The sequence below is a fragment of the Geotrypetes seraphini genome, chromosome 14, assembly GCF_902459505.1.
Source record: "Geotrypetes seraphini chromosome 14, aGeoSer1.1, whole genome shotgun sequence".
Taxonomy (NCBI): domain Eukaryota; kingdom Metazoa; phylum Chordata; class Amphibia; order Gymnophiona; family Dermophiidae; genus Geotrypetes; species Geotrypetes seraphini.
In genome coordinates, this window is record NC_047097.1 from 42,183,192 (window position 1) to 42,197,121 (window position 13,930).

Consider the following 13,930-nt stretch of genomic DNA (forward strand, 5'->3'; position numbering starts at 1 on the left):
ACCCAACAAACCTGAGGACAGAATTGGGATCCTCCTATGGAGAACAAAGAAATGGACATTAAGGGCTCAGGCTCCTCTGGCTGAAGTGTTTTAACATTTTGCAGGTATCTACCTTGCATTGATGGACCAAATGAATGCATGCTAACTGCAGAGCTTCTACGTTAACTGCTGGGGGGCTTAGCTAGCACCGTCTCATACAGTAATAACAGAGCCAATACACTTTAGGGGCTCTTCTACTAAAGTGCATTAAGTTTTGGGCTTAACATGCAGGATTTTAACATGCAGGAAGCCCAAAACTAACTGCATCTAAAGGGGCGTCGCACTAATTTTTATTGGAGGTCTTGTATTATGTTTATTAAAAACTTTATATACCGTTAAATATAGCCAAAAAAGGTACCTGCTTCCAGATAATGTGGTTGTGTGAACTCTACATTAGACAGCTAATGTGTGGTAAGTGCAGCTTTTTAACTGCCAAACTCACTCTCCCTTTCCCATTTAGTGAACCCTGATATACTGGGTGTTAATAGAGCTGGAGGTAAAGCAAATGCAGTTAGCTAAATATATTCAGGTGGTGGTCTTGCACTGTTAGTGTGTGATTACTCTGCGTTACTTAAAAAGACCACATCTTGCCCATTCTTTAAAAAAAAAAAAATCTTTATTCATTTTAAAGCCAAAAATAAGTGAAACGTAGTATACAGACATTTTACACTTTAACAGCACTTAAATTCTATCAAATTATATTTTATGACAAAAAATACATATATCCTCCCTCCTTTCTAAATATCCAACAATTGCACTCCAATTAAAAATCTCTCCACCCCCTACCCTTGGCGTGTATGATCAAAGGGCCAAATCAACAATCACGCCTTACAGGATTTTGTCAATGGCTCCCAAACATCCATAAATTTCCTATAATGTCCCTGTTGTATGGCCATCATTCGTTCCATTTTAAAAGTGTGGCATAGAGATTCCCACCAGAAAGCATAATTTAACCGATCCCAGTTTTTCCAATTCCTCAAGAGTTAAGAGTTTGGGAATCTTGGGAATGCTTGGAAATCTTAGGCTCCTTGACTAATTTCAAGAACTCTAAACTAGTGCTGCCCGATTCAGGAAAAAAAATTTTGATTCGATTCAATTCAGCCTATTGAATAGATTTTTCGATTTGATTCGATTTTCCTGCCCAATTGGGTGTTTTTTAAAAAACATCCTGGTGAGTTTATTTTAGAACTTCTTCACCCTTTTATAGTCTCTTCACCCCCTTTACCTTCTCCTAACTACACTGGCGCTGTGGTACAAACAAACAAAAAAGACTTTTCTCTCTGTTAAATCTTAGCTCACGTTTGCGGTCTAACAAACTCTGGCAGGATACATGTTTCAAATCTGACATATTGTAATCACAAAACAGAAAATAAAATGATTTTTTCTACCTTTTGTTGTCTGGTCATTATTCAAATCTTGTTGGTCCCAGGCTCTGGTTGTCTTCTGATAACTTGCTTGCCAGGGTCTCCTTCTTTCTCCGTGCTAATCATCCATCTGCCATCTCTGTCCTCTCCTTCCGTTTCCCTTCCCTAGAGGTCTGGCATCTTTCCTTTTTTTTGTCTCCATCGATCCACCTTTTCTCAACTACCCTTTCATCCAGCATCTCTCCCTCCTTCCCAACTACCCTCCTATCCAGTATTCAAGTTTCAAGTTTATTAGATGACTTGATCAATCGCTTAATCAAATATTCTAAGCGATGTACACTTTAAATTTAACAATTATTAAATATAAAAAAATAAAACAAACAATACAGTACATACAATTATTAAATAATGGGTAAGAACTCGTGATTATTAACATTGATAAACATGGGAGAGGAGGGATGAACTACAATTCATAAAGTAAAGAAGAAACATTGAGGGGAAACACAAAGGGAAATAATTAACACAGGTTTCATATAGGAAAGCATGATACTAAAACTAAAATTATGTTATAAAAGCATCTTTAAAAAGGAAGGTTTTAAGTTCAGTTTTAAATTTTCCAAGTTCTTTTTCCTCTCGTAAAAAAATAGGAAGGGCGTTCCATGTCTGTGGTGCAGTACATGAAAAAATAAATTGTCTCCTTGTATTGATAATTTATCCTCCCTCTACACCATCTCTCCCTTTCTGTTCCTGCCCTCCCTAAATCCCATTGCCCATCATCTCTCTCCCTCTCCTCTATTTTTAGACCCATTATTTCTTCCCCCCAAAGTCCAGCATATGCACATCTTTTTGAACCCCCTTCCCTCACTCCCTCCCTCCGTGTACTTTTTACACCAGGGCCCATTCCCCCTGAAGGTTTGTCCTCCCTTGAAGGTCTGTCCTCCCCTGAAGGCCTGCACCCAAGGCCTGCCTGTCCTCCCTAAAGGCCTGCCTATCCCCCTGAAGGCCTGCACCCAAGGCCTGCCTGTCCCCCCTAAAGGCCTGCATCCAAGGCCTGCCTATCCCCCCCGAAGGCCTGCCTGTCCCCCCTAAAGGCCTGCACCCAAGGCCTGCCTGTCCCCCCCCAAAGGCCTGCCTGTCCCCCCTAAAGGCCTGCACCCAAGGCCTGCCTGTCCCCCCACTGCAGGCCTGCCTGTCCCCCCCTGAAGGCCTGCACCCAAGGCCTGCCTGTCCTCCCTAAAGGCCTGCCTATCCCCCTGAAGGCCTGCACCCAAGGCCTGCCTGTCCCCCCCGAAGGCCTGCACCCAAGGCCTGCCTCTCCCCCCCTGAAGGCCTGCTTGTCCCCCCTAAAGGCCTGCACCTAAGGCTGCCTGTCCCCCCCCATGAAGGACTGCACCCCCCTGGAAGACTTGTGCAACCCCCCCCATGAAGGACTGCACACCCCCCCCTGGAAGGCCTGCGTGTTCCCCCAGGCCTCAATTTACCTAAATCCATCAGCCTGCATAAGATTGGTAGTGCTAGCGATCTTTGCAAGCTACCCTCGGGTCTTCCGAGCTGTCTTCTCTTTGCCGTGGTCCGCCCCTTCTCTGATGTCAGAGAAGGGGGCGGGACCGCAGCAGAGAGAAGACAGCTCAGAAGACCTGACGGTAGCTTACAAAGATCACTAGCACTAGCGATTTAGGTAAATTTGATGCCGGGAGGCCAGGGGGGAAGCCAGACACTGCAGCACTTCCCGACTGACCCTCCTCCCTCGCCCTCTAAAGAAGGAGCGGTAGCAGCCGGCCAGCAAGAGCAGCGCTGCCGCTTCTGCTTGAGGGGGGAGGGTCCGAATCGGGAAGCCGGTTTTTTTTATCGCTTTAAATCAATTCGAATCGGTTCACCCGAAGTGAATCAGTGAACCGATTTGAATCGTGAATCAGGCAGCACTACTCTAAACCATCAAGTTCTTTTTTTGAATAAAGCTACACATATTCAGGTGGTGGTCTTGCACTGCATTATCTGCTGTGTTAACAGTTAGTGTGTGATTACTCTGCGTTACTTAAAAAGACCACATCTTGCCCATTCTTAACCTTGGGATAGATTAACGAACCTGCCCGATCAGGCCCGATATGGGCCTGATTCAGGCAGGTCCGACAAATTCTATAAACTAAAATATGCAGATGGGAGCGATGGGAGGAACTCCCCCATCTGCTGGCATGGATTGCAGTTGTGAGATCCCCACGCATGCGCAGACCATCTGTAGATGGTTTGCGCATGCCTGTCCGAGCCACGACCTTTTTTTAAAAAATTAGTTTTTAGCCCTGTGAGCCCATGGTTTTAATCCGTGGGTTAAAACCATGGGCTCGCAGGGCTGGGAAGGGCAAGAGAGATTCGGGGAAGGGCAGGAGAAAACCGGGGTGGTGATGCGGTGATTCGGGGCAAGCAGGCAGGAGAGATTCAGGAAAGGGCAGGCTTAAACCGGGGCAGCGATGTGGCGATTTGGGGCGAGCAGGCAGGAGAGATCTGGGCAGAGCAGGGCTTCCAGAGTTGGAAAGACATTTTTGACTGCAGAGTTGGAAAGACATTTTTGACTGGTTCCCAGCAGTCGCTTCTTGGGTTGACCGGCCAGCCCATTCGGTTTGAAAATTTTGGTTGATGAATCGCGTCCTTTCCACTTTGCATGCGTTTCTCCTCATTTGCATGCACGGATTTGAAGCAGATCGCAGGAGAGGTTAGTGAATGGGGCCTGAGGGAAATCTGGTCGCAAACCGATCGGTACACGATCGGTTTGGTTTGTGAATCTAGTCCCTTGTTCTATCTTAACAACTAACAGTTTAGTAAATAGGGCCATAGGGAAGCATGGTGAGGGCTAGCCTACAGCGTATCCAAGGGTCGGATAAAACTGAATGGATAGTAGTAGTAGTAATATTGATATCTTTCACTGGTATATACTTGTATTCTGGGGACTGCAGAAAATGTGAACTGGACTTATGTATCATTCACTGTTTACATTTCCTATAGCCCTCTGTATCTGAATCACTTTCACCTTTTGACTGAATTAGTATTATACTCATCTCTCTATTGCTATATGGGCACCTGAAATAATTCTTAGTTCTTTCTGATAATTATTCATTTATGCATCCTGAGAATTGCTCGTACTGCTGTCATCTTTTAATATTCTTTTTGCATGCCCTGTATGTGCATACTGCATTTTAAAATGTTGTTTTGCTCTTTCTTTGACAGACGTCAAGCCAGAAAAACTATGCAACTGTTTATCTTCATGGTAAGAATACTATAATTATTCCATTTTTCTCTGATGCCTCTTCCCTATTAAAAAAAACCCAACAACTTGATTAACAAATACTGAAATTTGGGTTTAATTAAAAGGAGACATTAAGCCAGAGAACGAAAACCCATTTCTTAATTCATCTTTTTATATAGAAAGTATTGTTTTATGTGTTACTAGCATCACAAACGCCTACCTAATGGCAGGTTAGCAGTACTGATTATATACTCCTATTCTGGACTAAGGAATTTCCACATCTATGCAACACTTCTCCATGTCCTTAAAAGAGTTAGGGTAGAAAAAGGAAACTACTCTATTCTCCCCAGACAGCTACTGTACATTCTACTAATATCCCAGTTCCCCTGTTGCCAGTCATTTTTCAAATTTGACTGCTTAACCTTTCAAAAAAAAGAATACAAAGATCATAGTGGAAGGCCTAGATAACTTTCCCTGTTCCCAGGGTTATGTCTAAAGCAATCCTTGGAAATAATCAGATGTGCTTTCATTTCTATCATAAATAACCTTAGGGAAGTAATTCTGCATTCTATCACAGATGCCAAGTGTTAGTTGAATCCAATTACTTGGTAACTGAATTTCTGCATGTTTCAGATTTGTGAGTGGTTTACGAAGATTCACATGGTTGACCTTAATTGAAACAATGCATAGATTTGGATGCCTATATTGCAAAACATTTTCTTATACTATGATTCATATTAGTTTTTCTTTTGGAACTAATTCTTTTAACAGTGCCTAAAACATGAAGGAACTGTGTATGAGACCTTTTTAAAGTTTTAATTTTCTTTTAAGTTTTAAGGTTGCAAACCTCTACGGTAGGATACAAGTCTATAAGTTGGCCCTTCATTTTATGTATTGTGGAGTTGATATTCAAAAATTCTCAGACAGTAATGGTTCCTGGCCAGTTAAGTTGCTTGTTCGAGGCTAACCACTAATTTTCAGCAGCACTTTAACTACAGTAGTTAGTACTGCTGAACATAACTAGTTTTATTTTTTAAAACAATTTATATTTTGCATATCCTACAATTCTAAGCAGATTACAAATTATTCAGGTACTCAAGCATTTTTCCCTATCTGTCCCGGTGTGCTCCCACTCTATCTAATGTATCTGGGGCAATGGGGATTAAGTGGCTTGCCCAGAGTCACAAGGAGCAGTGCAGGATTTGAACCCACAACCCCATGGTGCTGAGGCTGTAGCTCTAACCACTGCACCACACTCTCCCACACACTCAACTGAAATCTGGTTATTTTGAGGGCATTCTGGGGAGTGGAATCAGCACTTGTCCAGTTAAGGGCTGATATATTCAGCACTGAACCAGCCAGGTTAACTGCATAAAATTTAATCCTATTTGTTTGCAGTGCCCTGTAGCTAGTTAAGTGCTTAATATCGGCCCTTAAATGGCCATTCATTAGCTGATTTCTGAAATTCATTGCCAGAGTCTAGATGGAGGAATGGCCTAGTGGTTAGAGTAGGTGCCTAATCCGCCTGAGTTTGTGAGTTCAATTCCCACTGCAGCTCCTTGTGACCCTGAGCAAGTCACTTAACACTTCATTGCCCCACGTACAAAATAAGTACCTGTTTAAAATATATAAACCACACAGGAAAAGTGATATATTAAGTCCCATCCCCTTTACATGGCCCAGCATTGAATTTCCAGGTATAATGCCAGTGGTAGTGAGCAAAATGCAGCTTGCTGCTGCCAGAATATTGGGCCCTGCAATTCTATAAAGGCTTAAGGGTAGACCTAAATGGTTATAGAATACTAATGCAAAGCCACATCAATGTTTCCCTAGCAACAGCAGCAGATGAATCCAGAGACCAATGGGATAGCCCACATCTACCAGCAGGCGGAGATAGAGAAACTGATTAACAGGTGGTCCCATTGGCTGGCACTCCTCCTGTATCTCCAGTATAGCTCCTTGCCCAAGCATCTGTAACCATCAATAGGCATAGCATGGGAAAAAAAAAACAACTTCTTTCCCATAACAAATCTCAAAAGGCAATAATACAGAATAACAAACTTTGAAAGTTGCAAAAGAAAAAAAACGACAGACAATATCCAGAAAGGGTGGGGCTCTGGATTCATCTGCTGCGTCTAAGGGAAAGAAAATTAACAGGTAAGAACATAATTTTTTCTTCCCTAGCAACAGCAGCAGATGAATCCAGAGACCAATGGGATGTAGCAAAGCAATCCTCAATCTGGGTGGGAAGCAAACGCCGCCTCCGCAACAACCGACGCACTAAACGCATCTACTGCATGCGCCCCCACATCCAACCAGTAATGCTAAGAGAAAGCACTCTCGGAAGACCAAGTAGCCACGAGACAAAACTCCTCCAAGGAAAAAACCTCTGAACCGAGTCCAAGAAGTAGCCATCACTCTGATGGAATGGTCATGAAGTTCTTTCGCCAACCGCTTCCCTGCCATCAAGCAAGCGTAAAGAATGTCCTCCTGGACCCATCGAGCGATGGAGGCTTTGGATGCCGCCATATGTTTGAGGCATCCCTTGAAGAATACAAAAAGGTGATCTAAACAACTAAAAGTCATTAGAAACCTTGCTCGCGGAGAACGCTATGCACTTTCAAAAAAATGCAGTGAATAAAAGCATGTCTCCCCATTTCTCCTCCCAGGAAGAAGGAAGGAAAAGGGAGCGTGTCATAAAAGAAAGGATGACACATCCTTAGAAAGAATTGTGGTACTGTCCGAACTGATACCCCAGATTTTGGAAATCAGAATAGGAAGCCCCGCTGAACAAGGCCTGCAACTCGGAAAACTGCAGAGCCGAAGCCATGGCCCCAAGAAACCCTGTGTTCAACAGCACAAGTAGGAAATGAAGCCTTTGGTAAACTGCGAAGAAGTACCTGAAGATTGTACTCCGGACAGGGCTTTCTAAGAGGTGTTCAAATATACCGTACTCTGTTTAGGAACTGAACTACATGAAGCTGAGAAGTAATCGAAGAGCAATATACCTAGCCCTTGTAACAAGCTAAGAATGGCACTTGAAGCTGAAGGGAATTGAACGCTAAGACCTCGGCAATACACCTGTGTCAAAAAGGAACTCTGGAAGGGTGCAAATGTTGAGAAGTATCCAAGAAAGGAAAAACCTCCAAAAGGAAGCAGAAGCCTTAGGTGAAGACGTCTGTAGCGCCTGGATAAGAGAAGAAACAACCTGCTTCACATAACCCTTACACGTCAGTCATGACTTCTCAAAAGCTAGGTCGTAATACCAAAGTAGTACGAATATCCATGTTGATCGTATCCTAGGTGAGTAAATCCGGAGATACCAGGAAACTTCTTAGTCCGGCTGTCGAAAGACTCATCAGATCCGCATAGCAAGGATGGCGCAGCCAAGTCAGAGATTCTACAAATCTGTGCCCGGAAAGTGCGCTTGAGATGGCAAATCCAAGCCATCATCAGCCAGGGGAAAACATTGAAAAAGAGAAACCTGGACCGCTGGACCGACTCAGCTCGAAGCACATCTTTACGGTAATGTGGCCTCCAGAATTGCACACAGTATTCCAGATGAGGTCTCACCATGGTTCTGTAAAGTAGCATTATGACTTCAGGTTTGTGGCTGACGAAGCTTCTATTGATACATCCCATCATTTGCCTTGGATGAGGCCTTCTCTACTTGTTTGGCAGCCTTCATGTCTGCACTGATGATTACTCCCAAGTCCCGTTCTGAACTCCTAGCTAGTGTTTCTCCATTCAAGGTGTATGTTCTGCATGGATTTCCGCTGCCGAGATGCATGACCTTACATTTCTTAGCGTTGAAGCCCAGCTGCCATGTCGAGGACCAGTTTTCCAAAGTGATCAGATCCTGCTTCATACTATCCTTGAGATTTCACTTACTATATTACACAGTTTGGTGTCGTCGGCGAACAGTGCTACTTTACCCTGAAGTTGTGGTGATTAGTTCAGGGCATGCCTACTCTCCACCCCCAGTGATAATAAATATATTTAGGGAAGGTATCATATGGTACGATGAGCTGAGAGGTAATACTTTCTCTTGGCTCTTGGTGTATCCATTCAAATTCATCGTTTGCAGCTATCATCGTTGGTTTTCCTTATCACATAAGTAATCTCTTGGTTTTGGCTACTTTATGAACAAATTTTTGAGTAAGAATTTGCCTGAGATGTCTGCAAAATCTGGAAAGTAGGAGAAAGAAAAAAAATGTGGCCTACTGTCTCAGCCACCACTGTCAGATCCTAAGATGGCGTCGGGAGAGTCTGTCTCCAGATAGGTACAGGACTTGATACTAGTGCAAATCAAAGCAATTGTTGTTGAGGCACTGGATGTTAGCTTAGCTCCCATAAGAGATCAGCTGGGCAATATGGCTCAGTCTCTCTTGGAATTCAGCCCCAAGTAGGAATATGTCGGCTGTCCTTCAGCTTTTTTGGACTCAAAACAGCCCCAACTGAAAAATTAGTGATTACTTACGACACTCAAATTTCTAATCTCTGTTTATATTTGAGTCAATCTTTTTTCCTCTTTTTTTTGGGGGGGAAAGAAAGGTTACCTCGATTTATATTTGGATCAGTTTATATTCGAGTATATATGGTTATGGCAGGGAGCTTTTTTAATTTTAGACCAGTTGGGATGGAATTACCCAGATTTAAGTTGTATAAATATGGTAATAAACCAGGTAAATTACTGGTCAATCTTACTAGGGCCTGGGAGGTCCTACAATGATTTCATCCCTTAAAACTCCTGAGAGCAGGGTATCCTCTTCTTAATCTGACAGAGAGAAATTATTTAGTTCCTTTTTTTGCTGAATTATATGCGCCTGAGAATCAATGCTCAGATGTTGCTGTTGATAATCGTCTCGGCACTTTACATGTACCTAAGATTTTATCCGCAGATATTGAACATCTTAACGCACCAATTTTAGGAGAGGAGATTCAGAGGGCTTTTATACATCTCAAACCTCAAAAGTCTCCAGGTTTGATGGGTATAGTGTGGGATTTTATAAAAATCTTGAGGGTTCATATAGTGGACCTGTTGGAGGATTATTGTACTGGTGCAATACAAAGGGGATATTTTTTAACCACATACTAACCATGCTTTCATCCTGCTTTAGGGAAGGAGGGGGAATAGCACAAGCTGTGCCAGAGAGGGGAAGGAGCTGCCACTGGAAAATGTGCTTGGGCAACTGTGGAGAACTAATCATTTGCCATCGGGAGGAATCTGGGATTCAAGAAGCCAAAACGGAAGGATGGAGTCAGGAGGGAACTAAAAAGAAAATGGGAAGAGAAAAGGCTATACATGAATAAAGGAATGGGTTTTTACTCTCTGGGGCAGTTAGAACAGTCATTATTATTACCATTTTCAGGTTCCTATATACTTCATGCTATGTCCTTGAGTTTGGGAGATGGAATGGCAAGCCATTTGCTTTGGTCTGTTATGAAAAACAGCTGGAAGAGGTTATGCCATAAACTCTGTGTAAATTCTTAATCTCCCCCCTTTTGTCTAATTTTGGGAATAAAGGGGATCTTGTATCAAGGTAGAGTATTTTAGCACGGGCTGGTAAAATAAATGCTCCGACACTCATTCAACTCCTATGAGCATTGGAGCATTTACCACATTGGCCCACACTAAAACATTCTACCACGGCTTGATAAAAGGAAGCCAAAGACTTTCCTTCAGGATTGTCTGAAAGTGTTTTCTGGAAATGGAGAGATAAAGGTTTACGGTGAGTGAGGGATTTGTTGGACGAGTTTGGTAAGAAAATTCCCTTTGAACACCCTATGTGACATGTTTGAACTTAGAGCCATAGATCATTTTACAAGTGCATCATTATATTTCAAAACTTTCTGGGTCAAATATGACAGTAGCAGCAGCACATAAATTACATACCTGTTTGGGAATAGGGTGGAAGGGAAAGTAATCAATTCTATTTAGTCATGTAACTCACTAATACCACTAAGAATAGGCTAATGCTGGATTAAGTTAATCTCTATTGAACTTCTGTCAGAGATCCATAGTCTCTGATAGAAGTTCAGTAGAGATTAACTTAATCCAGCATTAACCTATTCTTAGTGGTATTAGTGGAAGGGAAAGTATCATTAATTTATTTATATATATAGGGCTTTGCTAGACTTTTTGCCAGAAATGCCTGTAACTACTTTTCCTGAGGCTTGGTCTGAGGACTTGGGGTACAGATAAAGGAAACTTTATTGAAAAAAGCTTTATCTGCTATCCTTCATCTTTTCCTTAATATGATCCTCTGGGAGGGAGAGCATAAATTTATCTTTCATTACATTACAATGTACTTGTTAACCACATTACCAAAAGTTCTATGCAGTTTACAAAAAAATTATTAATTATAACATATTACATAGAAAGAATGGATTAATTAGTCAAATATTTAAGGAAAAAATAGGTTTTCAACTTCTTCCTAAAATGTTTCTAAGAATCAGCGGAAAGCAGCAATGAATGAAATTCTTTTTCATGAGAAGCTGCCTGGAATGCTAGGACATGAGCTTATGTTTCCCTATCAGTGGCGTACTAAGGGGGGGGCGGGAGGGGCGGTCCGCCCCGGGTGCCAGCCATGAGGGGGTGCTCCCGGCCTTGCCGTTCATTCCCCCCCACCCCCGAAGGACCGCTCGCCCCACTGACCTTCCTGCACCACCTGTGAAGCAGCCCGCAGCAGGATCGCGACTTCAGCGATACCTGAGCTGCTTGGGCGCTGCTTCCTGCGCCGCGGTCCCGCCCCTCCTCTGACATCAGAGGAGGGGCGGGAACGCGGCGCAGGAAGCAGCGCCTAAGCAGCGCAGAGATCGCTGACGTCGGGATCCTGCTGCGGCTGCTTCATAGGTGGTGCAGGAAGGTCAGTGGGGCGAGCGGTCCTTCGGGGGGGGGGGACTGAACGGCAAGGCCGGGAGCATAGGTAGTGCTGCTTCATAGTGGTGCGGGGAGGCCAGGGGCGAGCGGTCCTTCGGGGTGAGGCGGGCGGGCAGGCAGGCAGGCTTTCAAGGAGGAGGGGGGTGACAGACAGGCAGGAAGGCCTTCAAGGGGGGACAGGCCTTTGGGAGTGTGTGCAGACCTTCAAGGGGGAGGGACAGGCCTTCAAGGGGGGGCAGGCAGGCCTTCAAGGGGGGGGGCAGGTCAACAAGGGGGTGGGACAAGCCTACAAGGGGGTGGGACAGGCCTTCAAGGGGGGAACAGGCCTTGGGGGGTGCAGGCCTTCGGGGGGGGGGGGGGTGTGCAGGCCTTCGGGGGGGGGTGCAGGCCTTCAAGGGGGGGACAGGCCTTCAAGGGGGGACAGGCCTACAAGGGGGGTCAGGCCTACAAGGGGTGGGACAGGCCTTCAAGGGGGGTGCAGGCCTTCGGGGGGTGCAGACCTTCAAGGGGGTGCAGACCTTCAAGGGGGTGCAGGCCTTCAAGGGGGGACAGGCCTTCAGGGGGGCGCAGGCCTTCGGGGGGGTGCAGACCTTCAAGGGGGGGGACAGACCTTCAAGGGGGGGACAGGAAGGCAGGCCTACAAGGGGGGGGACAGGCCTACAAGGGGGGAGGACAGGCCTTCGGGGGGGGTGCAGGCCTTCGGGGGGGGTGCAGACCTTCAAGGGGGGGACAGGCCTTCAAGGGGGGGACAGGCAGGCAGGCCTTCAAGAGGGGGACAGGCCTACAAGGGGGGGACAGGCAGGCAGGCCTTCAAGGGGGGGACAGGCCTACAAGGGGGGGACAGGCTTTCAAGGAGGTGGGACAGGCCTTCAAGGGGGGTGCAGGCCTTCAAGGGGGGACAGGCAGACCTTTAAGGGGGGACAGGCCTTTGGGGGGACCCTGGTTTAGAAGTACACAGAGGGAAGGGGGTGTTCAAAGAGACGTGCATATGCCAAACTTTGGGGGGGAGGAAGAAATAATGGGTCTGAAAATAGAGGAGAGGGAGAGAGATGATGGACCATGCGATTTAGGGAGGGAAGGAACAGAAAGGGAGAGAAATTGGACACAAGGGATGGTGTGGAGGAGGGATAGAGATACTGGATAGGAGTGTAATTGGGAAAAGAAAGGGAGAGATGGTGGACTCGGGTGGTGGGGAAGGAGGGAGAGATGCCGGATGAAAGGGTAGTTAAGAAAAGGTGGATCTGTGGAGGGAGATGAAAAAAAGGAAAGATACCAGACTTCCTGGGGAGGGAAGGGAAATGGAAAGGGAGGACAGAGTTGGCAGATGGATGGTTAGCATGCAGAAAGAAGAAAGAAGGAGACCCCAAGTTATCAGAAGAAAACCAGAGCCTTGGACCAACAAGATTTGAAATATAACCAGACAACAAAAGGTAGAAAAATTAATTTTATTTTCTGTTTTGTGATTATAATATGTCAGATTTGAAATGTGTATCCTGCCAGAGCTGGTGTTGGACTGCAAACGTGAGCTAGGATTTAACAGAGAGAGGAAAAGTCCTTTTTGTTTCTTTATTTTATTTACACCACAGCGCCAGTGTGATTAGGAGAAGCCAAAGGGGGTGAAAAAGCTATAAAACCCACCAGGAGTTTTGAAAAAAATCACCCAACTGGGCAGGAAAATCGAATTGAAAAACCAATTCAATAGGCTGAATCGAATCAAAATTTTTTTTCCTGAATCTGGCAGCATTAGTTTGCGCTACTGTCTTAGACTTTAGGACCTGGGATTGGGGAGAGATGGCATCCTCAGTACTTTATAATGCAAGTGAAACGAGGATTTGGTCTCACACTGAGTGGGTCTTTGGGTGTTGTTTTGGGATCTCTTCCAGTGGTTTATCAGTATCTCCTTCTGGTCCAAGGAAGGAAACTTTGTTATCCTTAGCATTGACCTACAGAATATGTCTATTGGTACGTCATGTCCGTGTGTGTTGGTTTTAGTTAATAATTAAGACCCTGTTTTAATTGTAAATCGCTTTGAATTAATGATATTGCGATACATCAAAATTTTAATAAAACTTGAAAACTTGAAACTTGTTTGTAACAGCGCTGCTTGTGTGGCATTAGGCTATGTAGTGATCGAAAGAAAAAAACAGACCTTTGCACATTTTTGCACTATATGGTGGGTGTATAAGGAGATTCACATTTCCTGCACAGCTAAGTCCATGTGAAGTTACCTTGTGCTGTATTTGACATCTAGCAAGGTCTCTGTTTGAAAGGAAAGATCTAAACTTAAAAATGAAGTGGCCAGAAGTTATGGTAAAAGCAGATAGTGTAGCTGGTTTTAAGAAAGATTTGGACAAATTCCTGGAGGAAAAGTCCATAATCTGTTATTAAGACATGGGGGAAGTGTCT

At 44.6% G+C, this 13,930-nt stretch overlaps 1 protein-coding gene across 3 annotated transcripts in view; it reads left to right on the forward strand.

Annotated features, from left to right (window-relative positions):
- The window catches only part of THSD4 (thrombospondin type 1 domain containing 4), a 1,080,479-nt gene that overhangs the window by 12,296 nt on the left and 1,054,253 nt on the right, over positions 1-13,930 (forward strand). For all 3 annotated transcript variants that reach the window (XM_033919867.1, XM_033919866.1, XM_033919868.1), the window contains exon 2: positions 4,623-4,662. The gene's annotated coding sequence lies outside the window, so the exon portion shown is untranslated. The remainder of the gene's footprint in view (positions 1-4,622; positions 4,663-13,930) is intronic.